Genomic DNA, 18,477 nt, shown 5'->3' with positions numbered 1-18,477 from the left:
TCTGGGAAGATTGTGTCCTTTGCGGGTGGGGTGATCCACAAGCAATACTTGTTAGAGGAGCATAACTAGTTCACAGAACTGTAGCAAGAGACTTTGCCCTACTACAAGGTAGTAGCATCCCCAGGCAGTGGATTTTGGATGCCGTTAAGGGAGGAAGAGGAATCCATTCATTGGAGTAAATCCACTAGGAAGTTCTCTTGTGCCAGGTCCACTGAATGCTTTTGTGCAGCTCACATTCATTTTGGTGGGGCTTGTGCAGGAAAATTGCCTGGTATTAACGGGGGGGGGGGATTTGAATTTTCTGCATCGGGCACTAAAATATCTTAGGTTGGCCTTATGTATCAATTAGTATCCACAGAAAACTGAGTGAGGGTTACAGGACAGAAGAAGAGATGTTTGGGATCCCTTTGGGTGAAGGGCAGGGTATAAGTGAAGTAAAAAAATGTTTTAAAGGGATATTGCTTTTACTCAGCTGGTCTCCCCCCCCCCACTCTCTTGCCAGTGCCCAAATTACACTTTTTAAATGAATTTTGAGTAGGAAAAGCTGGAGAACTCCCTGTAAACTCAGGTGAACCCGAGTTCCCACTGGAGAGAATGAACAAGGCTGGGGGGGGGGCGGGGGCGGTGCTGGCAGGTAAGGGCATGCAGCAGCAGCAGTGCTGCATAGAAGCCTGCGTGACTGGACACATGAATAGGCAATGATGTGGCAGGATGTGAGGCAGAGAGCATCCCTTCATTCCACACTGTGCAACATCATCCTTGTAGGAGGACTCGTCTCTTTGCTAAGGAAGCAGCTCATATACAGGCAGGAAGTCCAGTGGTTGAGAGGAACATTAAAAGAATAAGACCTGAAAAAAGCTGATAGCAAAACTTCCTTTTTTTCACCTCAGCTGGGTAGCTTTGGATTCTGTCTGATTCAACTCTGTGGCTAGGGAAAGGCACTTTACACATACTCAGAGGCAGCCCAACTTTTCAAATAGGGTCTAAGCTTGCTCTCATCATCTATAGTTGCACACTGGACTCTGGAAAGCTAGAGTCAGAAATGGGAGGGAGCTAGGTTTGCCAACAATCAGGTGGTGGCTAGAGATCTCCTGGAATTACAACTGATCTCCAGGCCACAAAGATCAACTGGAGAAAATGGCTGGTTTGGAGGGGAGGGGATCTATGGCATTATACCCTGCTGAGTTCCCTCCCCTCCTAAACCCCACCCTCCCCAAGCCCCATCCTCAAAATCTCTAGGAATTTCACAACCCAGAGCTTGAAATCCTAGAGAGAGCTGTTGGAACAGCTAGCCAAAAAGCTACCAATAATATATTTTAATAATGCAATGCCATTATTTCAAATAACTACAACTGATTAAATGCAAGATTGCTGAAAAGTCCACAAAACAGTCAGCATAAACAGCTCAAAGGGCCCAGCAGATAACCAGCCAGCAAACCTGTTTTGGATATCTTCCTAGAGAGGATCGTTTTCAACTCCCAGGTAGGGCCTGGAGATATTTTATGTATGTATGTATGTATGTCATTTATAGTCCGCCTTTCTCACTGAGACTCACTGAGACTCATACACAGTATGAGATTAGTACAATCAGTATCAAGGACATTTCAATACAGTATCAAGGACATTTCATAAACAATACCATAGGGTAAATAGATACAAGTTTAAAAGACATAGTATTAGCAAGAATCCAATACAGAGAAAAGATACTGAAGCAGAACATAATCAATTCTAGGACTAACATGAGGCAACTGGTGGTACATAGGAATACATATTTCAAACAGCAGTTAATATGTAAGGCAATATAGTGATGAAGTCTATGGTCCCTAACTTATTCCCTACCATGCAGCCCTCCCATTTGAATAAAAAGCCTTTTTGAATAGTTTGGTTTTGCATCATTTACAAAAAGCCAGGAGAGTGGGGGCTCTTCTGACTTCCTCAGGCAGGTCATTCCACAGGATAGGGGCCACCCCAGAGAAAGCCCATGTACAGGCTACTGCTGACTTCACCTTTGTGCAGCCTGGCACCTGCAGGAGACCCTGTTCAGATGAGTGAAGCTGCCATGGAGGAACATAGGGAGGGAGGCAGTCCCATAGGTATGCCAGACCAAAGCCATGAAGAACTTTGTATGTAATAACTAATACCTTGAACTGAAAATGGTAATTGATGGGTAGCCAATGGAGCGACTGTAGGATGGGAGTGATGTTCATGCTCCTGATAACAGTCGAGCTGCAGCATTTTGCCCTAATTGGAGCCTCCTAATTAACTTAGATGGGAGACCTATGTATAGAGCATTACAATAGTCAAGCCTTGATGTTACCATAGCATGGATCCAAGCGGCCAGGTCAGTCATGTCAAGATAAGAAGCCATCTTCCAGGCTAGAGTGAGGTTGTAGAAAGCATTTTTCGCTGCTGCCTTAACTTGTTTTTCTAGTAATAATGCTGGATCCAGTATAATCCCTAGGCTCTTAACTGAGTCTGCAAGGGTCAGACAAACTCCATCGAAAGTGGAGAGTACAATGTTCTTCAAGATATCCAAGAATTACAAAGGGTAACAAAGATCAGTTTCTCTGGAGGAAATGGCAACTCCAGAGGGTGAATTCTATAGTAGTATACCCAGCTGAGGTCCCTCCCCTCGAATCCTCCCCTCCTCAGACTCCACCCCCAAATCTCCAGGTATTGCCTGACCTGAATTTGGCCATTCTGCATAACCATATTGAATGCAGACATCTGAATAACAATTGAGACCAATAGTGGCACATTAAGTTCTCAGAGGGGTACAGTGATTGAAAGGATGCTTTTTTAAAAAGCCCCAGAATGATAATGGAGCAGATTCACCTGCATAAATTTCAGTGGCTGGGAAATTTTGCAGAACTCTGCCTCCCTAAGGACATTTGGTGAGACCCAGTTTGGTGTGAGAACCAGTTGGGTGGTAGAGGTTAAGAGCGCGGGACTCTAATCTGGAGAGCCAGGTTTGATTCCCCACTCCTCCACTTGAAGCCAGCTGGGTGACCTTGGGCTAGGCAGGGCTCTCTGGAGCTCTCTCAGCCCCACCCACCTCACAGGGTGTTTTGTTGTGGGGATAATAATGACATACTTTGTAAACCGCTCTGAGTGGGCATTAAGTTGTCCTGAAGGGCAGTATATAAATTGAATATTGTTGTTGTTATTATTATTATTTCAATTGGTGGTGTCAGATCTGCTTCTGAGCATTTCTCTCAAGACCAGATAAACACAGCCCATGTATATTTGTGAACTGGGAAGAGGCTGTAGATGTATGTGTCTCCCATGCAGCCTTGGCTTCCATTCTTTGGAGGGGGGAAAGGAAGATGAATCCTGGTTCGTACTTTGAATCTCATCCCTGCTGTGATCTCATTAGGTGTAAGGTTGCCAGCCTCCAGGTGAGGCCTGGACATCTCTTGGCATGACATCTCCAGATTACAGAAATTGGTCCCCCTTGAGAAAATGGATCCCACAGATTACCCCCAAAGCACCCGGATCAGAGGAAAAGGAGAGCCAGGGTGGATGCTCTGCTCCCAATGCGGAGTGACTTGGCAGGCTGTGCAGGAGCTTTCCTCCACCCACAAGGCTTGCAATGATCAAGATCCACCATGAGGTTTTGCAAGATGCTAGACTGAGCCCAGCTGTGAGAGCCTGCAGGATGCTAGCCTTGGTGACAGCCGTTTGCAATTGCCTTCATAAATAGCCTGAGTCCTGCCTGGGACCAGTTGTTCCACTACAATGTACTATTGCCAGCTTTGACTCCAGCCTGCTTGTGCTTGAAGAACCCTGACCTGCTCTGAGAACTGCTAAGACTCTGGCCTTAGTCCTGTCACTCTTGTCTCAGCTGCCCAATATGGAGATAATATGGGAGTTCTGCCCTATTTTCCAAGATAATGCGGGTAACCCTTTAGACACTTTAAAGCCTTGTGTAAATGCTACGTTTTACGAAGTCTGTCACCACTGGCACCCACATTTAGCCTGTTCAGGGGCCGGGAAACCCTCCAGCTGCACAAGTTGCATTGAAGGATCCAGTCCTGGAGCCAGCACTTCTCAAGAGAGGAAAGCAGAGCAGCCTCGGCTTGACTTTCCTGTCCCTCACCTTCAGCTTCCGTGCTGGGTGTGACTGCTGGGGCTCCCTGGGGTATTCTGACCAGATTCTCTCTCTTGGGTATCTCGTCTCCCCTTGTTATGTCTGGCAAAAAAAGAGTCCCAGCAAGATTTGATTCGTCTTTGTCGGTGGACTGAGATTTCACAGTGGCATGCCAACTCTAGTGAGAAATGAGTCACAACTCAGAGGAAGGCTGTGATGAGTCAGGCCTGTAAAATGAGGGAGAAAGCTAGCCTTTTGATGTTACAGCCCAACTAGGCAATCTTTTAACTGGGCAGGAGATTAGAAGCAGCTTGGCATAGAGAAGGGGCAGGGCAAGATCCAACAAGGCCCGCTTTTATGAAGAGGCAGTTGGTTTCCAGTTGATTTCCTTCAACGTCTTACAATATTAGCTGTGTTATGATGTTCTCTCTTTCTGCCATCATTGGTGGCAGAAAGAGAACAGGCTTGTGTGGTTTCTCCACTGCTAGTCTGGCTGCTGATACAGGCAGCAGCGATGGGGCGTCTGCATGGCTGTTTGGCCTGCATTTTCTCTGTCCCGGACCCCAAGCAGCAGCCACCCCCCCTGCACTTGCCCCATTAAAAAAAATTGGCCGTTCCATACTGTTATATCGAAATACAATTAAAACAGGTTCCAGCTTTCATTCTTCAAAAGTCCCAGTTGCCCCTTCTGTTGCAGAGATGAGCCTTTCCCTCTGTAGCCAGAGATTTGTTTAGTTTTAAAATGAAAGCTGGGAATCCACAGAATGTATTGCTAAGATATATTAATATAATTATATGGAATGGACAATTTAAACAAAAGAGCCCTTGGTGGAAGGGGGAAGGAAACCCTGTCCACAGGGACAGGGTTAGGGAAAATGGCTGCCATACAGGTGTGAAAATGCAAACATTCCCATCTACAAGGCAGCCATCCTGGCTTTTCTGCAATCTTTCCTAAAACTTCAGAACAAAGCAGGTTTGAAAAAGACTGAAGAAAAGCTAGGGAAATCCTGGGAAGTATGCAAACGCACCACGACGCGGTGGGGAAGCAGGAGAAAAAACCCTGCTTGCCAGCTCCATTGAACCTGGGGCAGATAACCCACGTGGAAGTCTCTATCCTCCCGCCCATGCCACAGAGACTCAGGGCCAAATTAGACAGGACAGGGTTCCTGCTGGGGAACTCCTTTTAATAGTGCTGCAGGGTTCCGATTCTGATCAAGACTGCCAGGGGTGAGGGCAGGGGGGGATGGGCTCCTGTCCCGTCTCCCCCCCACCCCCATGTAATTTTGCTAACTCAAAATGGTGAGGGAGCCATTATTTGCCAAAGGAGATCCCTGGTGAGAACTCACCTTACAAAATGGCACTGCATCCCTGAGGTAAAATTTTCATCTAATTTGGCTTGGGTTGCCAACTCTAGGTTGGGAAATTCCTGGAGATTTGAAGGTAAAGTCTGGGGGAGGTGAGATTTGAGGAGAGGAGGAGCCTCAGTGGGGTACAATACCATAGAATCCACCCTCCAAAGCAGCCATTTTCTCCAGGGAAACAGATTTCTATAGTCTGGAGATCAGTTATAATTCCTGACGATCCCCAGGCCTCACCTGGAGATTGGCAACCTGAAGTTTTGACCTCAGTGCTGGCCTATATGTGGAGCAGCACCCTGAGTTCAGGACAACCGTTTTGAACAGAGTTGGGGGAGAGGCAGGATGTAAATATTTTAATAAATTTAGGTGAATAGACGGCACCCCTCCAGGCTACAGGGGGAGATGGCTTTCCAAGATGCTCGGCTCCAGTAAAATTTCATGCAGGTGAAGCAGTGAGAAGCAGGCTGGCCTACAAGCTGTCTCTTTGATGTGCCCTTTTCTCACGACAAGGTTTTTGTCTTTTTTTAATGCAGGGAGTATTTCTCAATGAAATATGAAAATTTTATCTGAATTTGTGGCTGGTTCTTCTTTCCTCTTTCATTATTTCAGACATGGTTTAGGTAAGCTGTTAAAACAGTCCAAGTGCAAGCTGAGCTGAGCAGCCTGCACTGAGATGGCTTTGATGGGCTGGGACTGGTTCAGCAGTAATCAAGGTGGCAGGAGTAGGCTGGCACTTCACCTCCTTTGAGTGGGGTGCAAATGGCTCTGATCCTAGTAGCCCCCTGCCCCCCACCATCACAGCTGAACCTTGGCTTACTCCTAGCCAACATGGAGATGGATCAAGATCTGAAGAAGTGAGCAGTGACTCATGAAAGCTCATACCCTACCACAAATTTTGTTAGTCTTATAGGTGCTACTGGACTCTTGCTCTTTCCTAACGAACAGTAGACCTCTAAGTTAAAGGGCGAATTCTTCTGCTAATGTTAAGTGTTCTGCTAATATAAACTGTCAGCCTTGGTTAGTAATTGGATGGGAGACCTCCAATGAAGACCAGGGTTGCAGAGGCAGGCAATGGCAAACCACCTCTGTTAGTCTCTTGCCAGGAAAACCCCACCAAGTTTTGCCAGAAGCCAGCTATGACTTGTGGGCAGGATTTCATCCCCCCCTCCCCCCAAATAAACTAATATAGGTGTGTTTTGTTTGCTGGTTTTATCTGCGGCTCTTTATTGTTTCTGTTCCAGTGACTTTATTTAAATGCTATGAAATATTTCATAAAAATAGACAAGACATCACCTGCAGGCTTATTGATATAAAATTATGAAGAAGCTGGGACAGTAAAAGATCCCCAAGGATGGGAGAGAAAATGAGGGGAACTGCATTTCCCAGGGAATGGTCTGGGAACTCCTGATGTTGCAACAGTGCTGAAGCTAAGCATGTGCTGGCATAGACAGCGACCCAGCTGTGAGCCTACAGGTGCAAGCAGGATGTTAGTAAAATATTGGAATGCTTGCATTAAAAGATCAGTTATGTAACATTGTTTGTACACTCTAAGAAGAAGAGGCTCTACGAAGTGCAACTGCATTCCAAATGAAAGCTACATGCTCTGAGGAACTCCCTTTCTCATAATTTATCAGGAAAGAGGAAAGCAAGAGTCAGGCTTGCCAACACAGCACCTTGGTCAAGCCATGTCATTTCCTGGCCCTCCTCTCTATTCCAACGGTGGTGCTCTCGGGGCCCTCCAGCAAAGAATCTTTTATCAAGTTCTTGCAGCTGCCCATGTGCAAGTGACAGCAAAACACCAGTTCCCAGGAGGAAATAGATCTCCTGAAGGGTGGGGAAAGGAGACAGCTGGATTCTCTCTGCACCCATGGAGAAACACGCACTAGGAAATTATAATAGGTCAGGCAATTAGTGGCAGAATATGAGGGTCTGCTGATAAACTCAAGCAATTCAAATAGTAATGGAGAATGTAGTTTTTCTGCAAATGACTTTCTTTGTGGACTAATCTTTTGTTATTTCAATTGCTGCCTGCCAAATGGAAACCAACAGGTAATGCTTTCTCCCACTGTGCTATATTCCCCCATTCAGAAAACAAGAACAGATACAACTGATTAAAACAGACCAGGCAAAACACCCAGGGGCTTTGCATATTTAGGCTAGAGACAGCTGCTAAAATAGATGCTGGATAGCATTAGGGAGAAAAAATCCCAAACTCTAATTTTGGAAAGAAATGGTTCAACTCATACCAGACCAGCTCTCACTAACAGCTGGAGATGTAGTTCCAGGTGGCCTGAAAGACAACTGAAGATGTCCAAACCAACACTCTGTTAAATGCAGTGCTAAAGAGCTTTATATAAAGCCCTGCGGCCACAGGGTGCATCTAGCTTCACCACAGAAATGACAGATATGTATTTCAATGAACTAGATGCTGCTTGAGGTGACAGCTGTTTATCTTCATGCATCAGGCAGGTGGCCACCTTTATACTTTTAGAAGTATTGAATGAACATGCGTGCATTTAATCATTCAGTTATCATCGTATAATTGAAATAGGAAACTAAAGTGCAGAACTGCTTCAGAGACTGCTGAGTGGGGAGTGTGTGGGTGACATCACAGGGGAGGGCAAGCAGCCAACCAATCAGTGCTTCCGCACAGCTAACTTCTGCTGTGAACTTATTTATTCAGATATTTGTACCCTGCTTTTCTCCCCAGTGGGGTCCCACGTTTCAACATTGTTCTCTCCTTCTCAGTTTTATCCTGACCACATCAACCCAGGTAGGTTAGGTTGAGGGCCAAGCTACACATGACGAATGACACTTGAATGGCAAGTGGATTGAGTGGAGGGCAAGTGAACAGGGAGAAATACACTTGCAGTTCAAGTGTCATTCATCATGTGTAGCTTGGCTCTGAGAGAGTGATTAGCTCAAGGTCACCCAGCAGGCTTCCATGGCAGAGTCGGAATTTGAACCCAGCTCTCCTAGTTCCTGGTCCAACATTCTAACCATTACAACATGCTGGCTTTCAAACCTGAAGAACTATCTCCCCACCCTACCCCATTTCAGCTCTAAAGAGGAACTGGTATGTTTGGACTGAATGCACTGAAGACTCTTCCAGATCAGTCCTGTTGCTCTTACAATACTACTCAATGCTATTGGCCTTGTATGGAAGAGAAGGGGTGGAGACAGAGAAAGGGCAGCTCGCCCAAAGATCCAGCTGTTGATTCTAGCTAGTTTGACAGTTGCTAAAGGCCTTTGCCCATAAACCCGCAGGTGACACTATGCACCCTTTTTATCATGGCTGGCAAGCAGACCCTGTGTTTCAGCCACCACCTTATGCCATTCTCCCATCTGCAGTGAAGATACCGCCTTCCCTCTCCTTGGCTTGGCTCTGGAGACAGGTTGGTTGTGTTTGGACAGGCTGCCCAACCGTTGGATTTTATTTCCTGCTGACAGTGCTACTGTTGCTTTTATGGAGTGACATCATCTTGTAATATCTCAGGCACAGCAGAGTACCAGTGCAATCCTTAAGGAGAGTTACACCCTTCTAAATCCATTAAAGTCAATGGGCTTAGAAGGGTATAAATGTGCTTAGGATTGCATTGAACAACTCCTAGACCTGAGGCCGTTTCTAATTCTCTCCCTCTTTCTTCTCAGCAAAAGTACACAGGGCCTCAGCTTGCCCCCAAAACCTTGTAAATCTCTCATTGCTTATGTTTTGACATAAATAGCACACTCTCGACAAATGTTCTGGTGTGTTTTTCTTAGGAAAACTAATTTTAGCTGAAATGTGCCTCAGTCCACAAAAACAGCAGGCGCTTAATTCTATTTGGTGTGAGTTTTTGCAAGGACAAAGAGCATTGTTGACCCCGAGAGAAATATTAACTGAGGTGAATCATTGAGCGCCCAAAGGATAACTGAGCCATGAGCAATAGACTGCCTTCTCTACTTACAGAGGGCTTGCTTGCAGAAAGATTACGCCTGCTGGCCAAACAAGAAAAGATTACTTTTTTTGGTAGAATTTACAAGGGGGAATGCAGTGGGTGGGAGATGTCTGGCACTCAAGCGGATGGGAGCCATGCCACCTGGAGGGAGGATTGGTTACAAAAATGTTGATTGCTAGTCTTAAATGGTGTGATTTATTGCTGACAAGTAATTGTATGTGAAAATGTGACCTTTTAAAAAAAAATACGTTAAGAACAACATGATGGCAAGGGGAGGACAAGCCTGGCTCAATCACTGGCCAGAGAACACTGGGAGCCAAGCTACAAGTGACGCCTTGCACAGGTTGGATACTTGTCAGCTTCCCTCAAGTTTTGATGGGAAATGTAAGCGTCCTGGTTTTACAGCTTGGCTTTCCAGTACAGCTGCAAGACCAGGATGCCTACGTTTCCCATCAAAACTTGAGGGAAGCTGACAAGTGTCCAACCTGTGTCAGGCATTACTTGTAGCTTGGCTCTGGGCTGTAGAACGTTCTTTCCCATTCCTACCAGAAAGAAGAGAGTCTCAAGTGTCAATTGGCTTGTGACTGCTAAGGGATGTAGAATAACTCTCTGGTGCCTGATCTGAGTCCAGTAGCACCTTAAAGACCAACTAGATTTCCAGGGTAGTCATCAGACAGAGGACTGCCTGGCGGTTGCACCAACTCCATCCCTGCAAAAACACCAGTAAGGAGAGATCAGCTTGGCCCCGTGTCAGAGGTTGTTTGCAACTCCCCTTTCTGTTCTGGGAATGTCAAATGGCTCTCACACTGCTCCATTTCCCCCTCCACTCCTCTCATGAATCTTTTCTTTTAGTTTCTAATCCTGAAGGCAGGGCCCCAGATTTGTTTTTGCTGATTTGCAATGCTTAGAAAAAGTGCTCTATTACAACTGCCCTGGCCAATGGGTCGGACCAAAGGCCCGTGTAGTCTGGCATTCTATCCCAACAGCTAGCAGCCAGGTGCCTCTGGAAGCTTGCAAGAATGACATAAAGGTTTGCCCACCATTTGGAACGTCGAGGTTCTGTTAAGCTGTTATGCCTAACCATTTTTGATTGATATATCTTCCCTAAGTATGGCTTAAGGTAGTGATCCTAAGCCCACTTACTTGTGAATGAACCCCTTTGAACACAGGAGAAATTACTTCTGAGGAAATGTTTATAGGACTTAGAGCCAAGCTACAAGTGATGCCTGACACAGGTTGGACACTTGTCAGCTTCCCTCAAGTTTTGATGGGAAATGTAGGCATCCTGATCTTGCAGCTGTACTGGAGAGCCAAGCTGTAAAACCAGGACGCTTACATTTCCCATCAAAACTTGAGGTAAGCTGACAAGTATCCAACCTGTGTAAGGCGTCACTTGTAGCTTGGCTCTGAGATGCACTTCTTTTTCAAAGACATCTGAGCTAGTGGTTATGCACACATCTCTGAATCCTGTACATGCTGTATGAAGTGGACCTACTTTTCTTCTGTCAGTTCTGGACCTACTGACAAGCAGGCTCAGGGCTAAGCTACAAGTGACGAATGACACTTGAACGGCAAGTGGATTGAGTGGAGAGCGAGCGGAGGGCAAGTGAACAGGGCGGAATACACTTGCCGTTCAAGTGTCATTTGTCACTTGTAGTTTGGCCCTCAGTTCTTCTGGTTCTAGTGAAATGAAGCTGTCTCCTTCTAGTTCCTCTAGTGAACATTCCAAGCTAGTTGCCCAGTACAAAGTTGTGACGTTGGTCCATTTATCCCCTCAACGATGGACAGTGGGTCTCTAGGGTTTGGGGAGAAGAAACATCTTTTTCAACACTACCTGCTACTTGAGAACTGGAGATGCTGACAACTGAACCGGACCTCCTGCATGCAAAGCAGGCGCTCGGCCACCTCTCCCAAAAGAGAAGGGGACAACGATTTCTATCTATTCATTCAACATCATTTAGAATTATATACACTTCTGGCTTGGCCCTTCTTCCCAGTGTTTATAATAGCTATGGTTTGACCCAAAGATTAGTTTTAACAATTAGGGTCTTGGCACATCTAGGAAACTGCTATTCTGGTGTTGCTGAAAAGAACACGCTCATCATTTTAATGGATTTATTATTTCAGCAAAAGACTGTACATTTCTTTATTGATGGAAAAAAATGAGGACATCAGTTTATTACAGCCACTGTGTAATCATAAGCACGTGGTTACGTCATTGTAATTCTTTTAATGATTAAATACAGAGCTGGAAAAGAAGTCAGTAATTCCTGATGGTTATTAGAGCCACTTTGCATCCTACCCAGCAATTTCCATTTTCCAAGTGCAGGGTGGGGGGTGGGAGGACAAACACAATAACACTATGCAACATGTTCCAATAAAACATATCAACTGATACTTTTTTTCTTTTTCAAGCATATTTACTGCCCTGTGCTACCTTCAGAGCCCCCCTTTCCTGTCCAGAGCATACTTTTGAAACTGAAGGCAGAAGTGATTCCTTCATCCAAATTATGATGAGCAAATATAGTCCACAGCTGGCTTTCTACTTGGAATGGTTGAAACTCCTAAAATAGGAACAGACCATAAAAAAGGAGGAACCATGAGTATTCCTAACAATGGACTGCAGCAGCTTGAGTTTCCTCCATCCTGCCACTTTGTGGTCCTCATGCAAGATTGCCAGGTTTTCGGGTGGCAATGAAACCACTGATAGTAACTGATTAAATTCTCCCATTGTTATAGATGGGTGGACAGACAGATCATCTTTCAAAGTCCTTGGGTCATGTCAACCAGATGTGATCTGGGAATTTCATGCTTGGAACTAAATTCCGAGATCTGTGTGGGCCCAATTTGGATTGGGACTGCAGTGCATGAGTAAAAGGGTTTTAAGCCTTCCCCTTTGAAGTTTTCCCAACCTCAAATGGTCCAGGGAGCTGCTATTTGCCTTGTTGGGGAAACATCGATGTATGGATGGGATATGAGTACATTTTCCCAACAGAGCAAGTATTTTATTTATTTATTTATTTCAAATTTCTATTCCACCCTCCCTGTGAGCGGGCTCAGAGCGGATAACAACATATTAAAACACAATTAAAAATTCATCTGCATTAAAGCAGTGTATTAATACACATTTAAAACAGGATGCTGGACAGCCTTCACAGGAAGGGTTAAGATTTTATACACCCCTTTTGGGGGGTGAGGCTTAATCTGTGTGCTATAGTCCTGCCTGTGTGCCATGGTCCCGACTCAAATCAGGCTCCCCATGAGCCTATGAATTAAGTTTTGAGCATGGTACTCCCAGAGCGCACAAATTCACGGGTCCAGGGCTGACACGCAGGGGACACAAGGCCTTTGAACCGGGAAGGGCAGAAAGGGATGAGCCAGTGCTAGGCTCTTGTGGCCCTTTCTTATATGCCCAGGGTAATGCCAATTGCCACTTTGGGGTCCAGAAGGAATTTTTCTCCAGGCCAGATTGGCCAGGGATCTTGGAGGATTTTTGCTTTCCTCTGGGCATAGAGCGGGGGCCACTGGGAGAGGTGAGGCAGCTATGAATTTACTGCATTGTGCAGGGGGCTGGGCTAGATGACCCTTGGGGTCATTTCCAGCTCTCTGTTTCTGTGTAGTTAGGTAATCCCTGAATTATCCTAGGGCATTCTGGCCACCATTGGCTGAGTTACCCTAATTCCACAGAGTGGCCAGGCAAGAGCAAGTGTCTAGAGAAGGAAGGCTAGGAGGAGAAACAGAGGTCTCAAGGCTGTCAGACCAAGGAAAACAGGAAATAGACTTGGAAGAGGAAAGAGACTCAGAGGAAAGAAGAGAAGAGGAGGGTGCCAGAGGGTGGGTAGGGAATGCCAGGGGCACCAAAAGATGCTTTGTGGGGCAAGCACCATCTGGGTTGCCCTGCCAACTTCCTCCGCTCTTCCCCTGGAATGAGGGGGAAAGAAGAGCAAGTGGGAACCAGCTCTGTTAATCTCCTTCATTCTGATTTGTGGAGGCTCGGGCATGGCAGCTCATCCAGGCCACGGCGCATCTGTGTGCAACCAGGTTGGCAGTGTGCTGCTAGTGTTTAGCCAAGGATGCCGATGCCCTTGGGCTGGCACTGAGGAGAAGATGACTAAAGGGAGGAAAGGAAAACGGGGGTATTTTCTACCTTCCATCAGCTTTTCTTATGGACACTCAGACAGGAGGGGGGAAAGAGTGGTTCCAGCACCCAAATCAGTCCAGAAATAGTTAAGGGGCCCACAACTTCAGAGAACATTGCTAGGTCAAGTTTACACCCAAATTTGGGGTTTTGTGCTGAACTAAACCCAAGAGAGAGCAATTTCCATGATGTGTTTCATTTTTGTTTTTCATTCCAGTGAAAACAACTTTCCTCTTTAAACAAACATGCTTTCTCTCGCTCTCTTCCCCTCCCCAACCCACAGTAAAGAGGACCGGGCATCTCATAGTGCTGGATTTGCAGGATGGAGATAGGAGTGGAAAGCCACAGGAAAGCGAGAAGGTCGTTTCTGGGTTTGGGTTGAGGCCAAAAGTTGGACGAGCCTCCTGAACTTTGCAGCTGAGTATCTGTGGACAGGGCAGGAGCAAGAGAGTGCAGGAAAACGGCTTTCACACAGTGGGTTGCTGCTGCTGATGCTGCAAGGGTTTGGCACTGCTTGATGAGTGAGGGGCATGAAGGCAGCTCTTTAAAAATGTGTGTGCAGGGGCAGCTGGACTGCAAAAGCAATCCTGTTCGTTGCTTGGGGCGCAACACTTTAAGGGGCAGGTGAAAAGTGTATCCCAGCTGAAGCAGGTGAAAACTGTATCCCAGCTGCATGTGATTCCAAGAACAGCATGCTAGTGTCCTCCGTGCAGAAATCTCCTCACTGCAAGACATCCTATGATCATACGATGCATCCCTTGAACCGGGTTGTGAAGCCACTTAGGAGGCCAAAGCTCTTGGGTTAGCTCTGTTTGTGTGCACTAGTGTTAGCAGTCAGCATTATTAGACAGTTTCTGGGGCTCATGGAGGGGGGGAGGGTTCCACAGTTGACCATTGAGATCCAGTGCTATGAAGCAGCTGGCTGCTGACTTCATTGCCTGCCCTTTCTTGGCAATGGCAAACAGCAGCAGGGTTGGGCTTCCCAAAAAGATTGGGTCCTCCTCCTCCCCTTGAGGCAGACAGAGTGTGTACTGTTACAGGGACCTTTGAGACAATACCCTATTTCCCACCGGGGGTGGGGGGTGGGGACACAGACAAAGTTCCTTCTTGATCCTTTTAGACCTGTCTGTAGTGAGACAGCTTAAGGGGCATAAAGGAGTCATGCACCATTCCCTTGTCCAGGAGGGTAAGCATATGTGTATGTGCATGCATATGACAATAGGGAATGGAATGACCTGGGCGGGGGCGGGGGGAGACTGGATGTCATTTTGCCTTCCCCTCCCCCAGGATCTGTCTGTGATGTGTCCCTGCCATCCAGAGTAATCTGTATCCCAGATACCGTGTAACAATATCCCACCATGCCAAAGAGCATGAAAGCAAAATCACTGATACACAAAAAAGATACCACGCATCTCTAATCATAAATGTTTCAAACTATGCTTTGATATACAGCTCTTAGGTTTTCAGATACTAGATGCATAAAATACAGAATGGGTTGATGATAGGGTTGCCAACCTCTGGATTGGGCCTGGAGTTCTCCAGGAATGACAATTGATCTCCAGGCTACAAAGATTAGATTCCTGGAGGAAATGGCATGTTCAGAGGGCAGACTCTGTGACAGCACATCACCACTGAACTCCCTCCCCAGACACTGTTCCTAAATCTCCAAGAATTTCCTAAGCCATAGCTGGCAACCCTAGCTGATGATCAAATAGAACTGAAAAGCCCCCAACCCATTCATGCAGAAGACAAATCTCAATGTACGGAGCACTGGTTGAAGACAGACATAACCTTTGCAGAAGAGACTGGTTTGGAAGCACCTGCCTTGCAGCCTCTACCGAGGTACTAACCTTCAGGGCCAGGCTCTGAAAAACAGACTATTCTGTAAGATTGTTGCAGAAGCCAGCTGCGCAAACTGGCGAGCTCCTGTGATGTTGCCAGGAAACCTCCCCTCCATTCCCTGAACAGTTTTGCACTTTAAGAAAAAAAGTTTCCTTTTTAAAAATAACACAACAATGGGGCCTTAGTTCAAAGGTGGGGCCCCTGCTTTGCGTGTGGAAGGTCTCAGGTTCAGCCTCTGACATCTCCAGTTGAAATGATGTCAGGCAGCGGGAAAGGCTCTTCTCTGTCTGGGGCTCTGAACAGCCACTGCCAATCAAAAGTGCAAGTGCTAGGATAGAGAAGGTAGCTTTGTGTGTCTGTATGATGAATCATGTGGTGCTTTTAAAAATAAAAAGGTAGACAGCACTGAAGAAGGTAAGAAAGGCTCGTGGCCAAGACTGTGTCTGATTCACTGAAACGCAAGACCATCATTCCAGTTTCAGAGATGGAGGAAGCTGGGCTCATCCCCTTGCTGAGGGATGAGCAAGTCTCTTTTTATAAAATGTTTTTTCCTCCCCGTTGGTGACTTCCATAAAGAAATTTTGCTCCACCTTTGTTTCCAAACTTTTTTTTTTAAAAAAAAGCATCCACATGACATTTTCCTCTAATTGTCTACTTTCCAGATTTTCCCTTACTTTGTTCTGATCTTTTCCAAGCCAGTTTGATGCAATCTTTTTGGAAAGAATGCAGCCCAGTTGCATGCTGTTGAGACAGGAAGTTGCCCATTTCCGAAGGTCCCGCTAGAGTTGCCAGTCTCCAGGTAGTGGCTGGAGTTCTCCTATAATTACAACTGGTCTCCAGGCCACAGAGATCAGTTCACCTGGAGAAAATGGCTACTTTGGGGGGTGGAATCTATGGAATTATGCCATGCCAAACTCCTTTCCCTCCCCAAACCCCACTCTCTCCAGGTTTCTCCAGGTTTCACCTCCAGATCTCCAGGAATTTCCCAACTTGGAGCTGGCAACCCTAGGTCCCACCCACATGAGCACCATTCTGTCATCCCTTCATGACCACCATTTTCACTGCAGACTGCTAGCAGGCTTGTCTAGAGCTTTACAAAATTGCTGTTGCTTCTGTGCTATAGTGCAATAGCATTATAACACTCTATAGTCATGATCTACTACCTCTGAATACATTTTTTATTAAAAAGTGCATTTTCTAGCTCTTTTTGTTGTAGAGATATAAGAAAGTGCAAGCAGTTATAGTCCAGATTGACTGGGAAGGACTGGGAAGGGGAAGGTGCAAGATGGCTGAGGGTGGGCGGGTGTTCATTGCTCAGCCAATCATATTGAAACCAACACAACAAATTCTCATAATATGGATGCAGCCATTGTAATACCATTCTGTCTGTGCCATGCTGTTCGAATCCTAACATTCTTCAAATCCTGGATAAAGGAAATGACAACAGTGTGAAAGATATGAATTTATTGTATCCAGAGTTAAAGCTCTAAATTCTTCTGTGATTTTTTGCCCTACTGCTGGCCAGGTTGAGTGGAACTTCAGACAGACAGCAAAGCTGGGTACCGGATGGAAGTTCGACCTGGCAGTTTTCTTTTCTCCTAGCCTTGTCTGTGTTTACTTGATCTAAAAGTAGAAACTCAGCCCTTATTTTGGACACGAGACATACCTTTGGCTCCAGACATTCAGGGCTTTCAGCCCTGTCTAATCTCAGAGATTCTGGAATTAACTGGAATCAGAGCCACCCTAAGATATCATGGTGCCAAAAATCTAAATAGTAGACTCCCCTTTCCCCTAATTTTAAACAGCACAATCTACTGGGAAGTTCTTCTGAACGAGCCTGGTGAACTGAACTGAAGCTGTGCAGTAGCGTGCTTTTCCATAATTCTGGTTCATTTCAGTGGGCAGCAGATGCTATCTGGGCATAACCGCAATGCTAACATGTCAAGTTTTACTGTCCTGATTTTCCTCAAAGAATCCTGGGAATCATACTCTTATTGGGGTGTGTCCAGGAAAACAGTCTCTCTTAAAACTGTTTGAAGTTTCTACTAAAATCTACTACATCTATTGATGCTAAGATTATTGTGCAGAAAAAATGGAAGGATACAACTACTTCATCATCAAGCACATGGCTTAATTAGAATTGAATAATGGAAGAAGAAAATAAAATTGGCATTATAAACAACTAAGTTTACAACTGGAAAAGAATTTTTCAAGAAGTTTGGAATCTAGTTTTAATGTATCAGGGGAGATTTTCTATCCTAACAACTGAATAATGTGTCCTGTGGGTTTAGAAGATCTTTCTATAGCTCTAATGGAATTTATTCACATTATTAATATATATTGGTTTTAAACCAGTTTAATTACCGTGGCTTCATCCCGTCTTCAAAGAAAAGGGAGGGTGCTGAGGAGAATTTTCTCTCTACCCCCTTACCCCTTGTAGAGCTACAGTTCCCAGAATACCCAAAGACTGTACTAAACCAGTTTAAAATTATGGTATAAACTAGTAAGAAAGCCCATTGTGGGAAAAAATACAATGGGCTCTAGAAAGGGGAAGCGGGCATTGCCTCCTCCTCTGTGACTGATCCCAGCTAGGTGAAGGGGGGGAAGGCATTGCCACCTGCTCTGTTCCTGATCCCAGCTGGGTGAAGGCGGCAGGGGGGGAATTGCCATCTTCTCCCCTCATGATCCCTGCTGGGTGAAGCGGGGGCAGGCATTGCCTCCTGCTCCGCACCGGATCCTGTCTGGGTGAAGGCAAAGGCAGGCATTGCCACCTGCTCCACTCCTGATCCTGGTTGGGTGAAGAGGGGTTGGACATTGCCTTCTGCTTTGCACCTGATCCCAGCCAGGTGAAGGGGGTGGTCATTGCCTCCTGCTCTGCAACTGATCCCAATTGAGTGAGGAGGGGTTAGACATTGCCTTCTGCTCCATGCCTTATCCCAGCCAGGTGAAGATAGGAGCTGGCATTGCCTCTTGCTCTGTGCCTGATACTGTCTGGGTGAAGGGGGGTGGGCATTGCCGCCTGCTCCACGCCTGATTCTAATGGGTTGAAGGGGGAGCGGGCATTGCCACCTGCTCTACTCCTGATCCCAGCTGGGTGAGGGGGGAGCATGC

The sequence above is a fragment of the Eublepharis macularius genome, chromosome 13 (assembly GCF_028583425.1).
Source record: "Eublepharis macularius isolate TG4126 chromosome 13, MPM_Emac_v1.0, whole genome shotgun sequence".
Lineage (NCBI taxonomy): Eukaryota > Metazoa > Chordata > Lepidosauria > Squamata > Eublepharidae > Eublepharis > Eublepharis macularius.
The sequence above is the reverse complement of the archived record's forward strand: the minus strand, read 5'-3'. Positions refer to the sequence as shown.